The sequence below is a fragment of the Primulina eburnea genome, chromosome 18 (assembly GCF_022965805.1).
Source record: "Primulina eburnea isolate SZY01 chromosome 18, ASM2296580v1, whole genome shotgun sequence".
Taxonomy (NCBI): Eukaryota; Viridiplantae; Streptophyta; class Magnoliopsida; order Lamiales; family Gesneriaceae; genus Primulina; species Primulina eburnea.
The window spans coordinates 25,418,848-25,421,866 of NC_133118.1; positions in this window are offsets into that span (position 1 = coordinate 25,418,848).

Sequence of the window (3,019 nt, forward strand, 5' to 3'; positions counted from 1 at the left end):
TAAACCCCCATAAACAGAATATCGAGCAGTCAAACATTTAACTTGTAAATGATATCCTGGCGTAGCAGTCAAACACTGATAGTAACTATCAGTTCAAATAACAACCTTCCTTTGGGTCGATTTATTATTCACATGAAAACCGAACAACTATCACATGTTTACCACCACAATTGCATATGTGATTATATTAAATATCTACCTTCCTTTGGGCCGATCAATATTCATATAAATCACATATACCCAAAATCCTTTTGTATTTCAAAATAAAATTAATTTCCATAAAAGAGGTCACTTTGGCGGCATTTTATTTCAATTAATCAATTTTAAAAATACATATAACCATATCATTATTTGAACTAATGAAAATTTAACCTTAACCGAATAAACCTGAACAAAAAAAAAAGGTTTTTTTGAAAAAAAAATTTCGGAAATTCCGTACGGGTCGGGCCGACCGACCCGAATCCGTACGGTTCGGGCCAACCCGGTCCATACGACCCGACCCGAACCCGTATGAGTCGGGTCGGCATGTTCCGTACGACCCGACCCGAAACCGTATCTTTTTTTAAAAAAAATAAAAAAAAAATCCGAATTTTCGATTTTCCTCTTGAATATTTTGTTGAACAAAAACTGGAAGGAAAATCGAAATATTATACCAAATCTTTAAATTTTACAACGAAATCTTTTTACCAAAACTGAAACTTTAAAAGATTTGGTTTTCAACCAAAATATTTTCCAGATCTGAAATCTTTTCAAAAAAAAAAAATTTCAGATCTAAACAAAAATAATTTTCAGATCTAAAACCGTATCAAAATATATTTGCCAGATCTGAAGCCATATCAAAAAAAAATTTTAAACTAAATTTTATTTTTTCAGATCTGGATCCAAATAGTATCCAAAAACTTTAAACAAATCTCAATGATTCAAACATGAATGGCTCTGATACCACTTGTTGGGGAAAACCCATAAACCGCAGAATCCATCACGTTAAATCATTAAGAATTTGACTGAAAACTTAAGCGGAAGCGTACCTGAAGCCATAATCCTGAATTGTTTAGAACGTGTCTTGATCTTCCAGATCTACGCGCTCTTTCCTTGAGAGAATCCTTTAGTTTTCTCTTCAAAACTATTTTCTTAATGGGGGAGAGAATAGTGAAAGTGATAACGCGAGATCTGGGGACCATGACTCTTATTTATAGATAATATCTTTTGATATTTCCGTTTTAGCCCATCATAAAAACAGAAATTACACTTATGTCTCTACACATTAAAGGCTCACAGCCCATTAGATACATTAAAGCCCAATAACCCGAAACATTAATTGATCACTTTATTTTGGGTTTAACTTAATAGACAACCCACAACACATAATTATTCACATATAAGCCCATATAAATAAATTGATCCAACAAGACCAACCTTTTGGGAGCCAATCTTCAGCTATAAATACGAGATGAGACTCCACCATTTCTACACCGAAAAAGGCTAGAAAAATCGAGCACAAGTGCTATCAGAATTGTGCACAAGTGCTGTCAAGAAATCCTCCAAGTTCTCGGTAATCTCAAGGAATGAAAGGTTGTTTCAATTCGGCCATTCCATGCGGTATTCAAGACACTAACAAGTTGTTGTCCAGGTGTTGGCTAGGTGTTTTCAAAAATCTGGTTGAAGGGCTTGACCAAGTTTTTGTCCAAAGGCTTTCTCGTGGTGCTGTCCAAATCTTGTTCAAAGTGATGCCCGTGTTCAGTCAAGATTCGTCAAAAGTTAAAGCAAGTTTTGAACCACGTATTGAAGAGTAAATGGGCTTACGTACTATTTTAAAGTTGTATATATGATTTAGACTTCGATTGATTATTATAAGTTTTTCTCGGTTCATATTGCTATATGATATGCCTTACTTTGATAAGTTTCGATGTGATGTGTCCGTTTTTTTCTTGATTAAATCTATATGCTTCGTTCTGATTTGATCACTTTATTTCTTTCCATTTCTTTACTTTCTTTCATTCTGATGTGATACATCCGTTTGATATGATTCGAATAATGGTGCATTGGGAAAGCCTGTGACGGAAAAAGCCATAGAGGGAGCCTGTCTACGAGAGAAGGCTCCAAATGGGGCCCAAATGCAGGACAATGTCGCAAGGGGAGGCCATTTACAGGAAAAGACCTCAGAGGGAGCCCAAAATCAAAGATATCCCATGATCATCATAATGTGATTTGTTTTGATAAAATATGATAAGTTTATATTCCGATACATTCTGATTTGATAAGGACTCTGTTATGATATGTTCTGTGTCTGATACGATATGTAACGCCACGAAAATTTTAAGGTCCACGTAAACCACATGCACAAGTTATTAAATTCTTTTTGTATTTTAATTAAATGTTTTAATTGCATTAATTATGTTGTACATATTTGCATGATTAAAATATACTTTTCTACATGGTTGCATTAAAATATATTTTAAAGGTTATTCGAGTTGCGATCGGGGAACGGAGACCGAGGGCGGAAAAATAGAATATGATTTTATTAAATAATTGTTTTTAATTATTTAAAATATGGGTGATGCTTTTTTTATTTTTAAAAATAAGGGTTTTGAGGTGATTTTATACGCCGGGACGTAAATTTTATCGATGTTGATTTTTCAATAAAAATGCGAGTTTTTTGGCAACCCGGGTAATAAAATCACAAATTTATTTAAACAAAAACTTTGATAATATTTTATTAAATTCTACTTAAGCACTAATGGGCCCAATTGGTATGCTTATTAGGCCTAAGCTTAATTAAGGATTTAAATTACTATTTAATATGAAAACTCACCTCAAACCCTTGGAAAAGGCACGCCACTTTCAGAAATCCTCCTCACCCATTCACGACACACACCACACGAAGAAGTGAAGGAAAGTTGTGAGGTTTTGAAGAAAAAATTCAACCTAGGCTCCTACGTCAAAGTTCCTCGTATCGCCGTCATTTATCATCACACCATATTATATATTTATGTTTGAAATTGCATGAAAAACAATAACA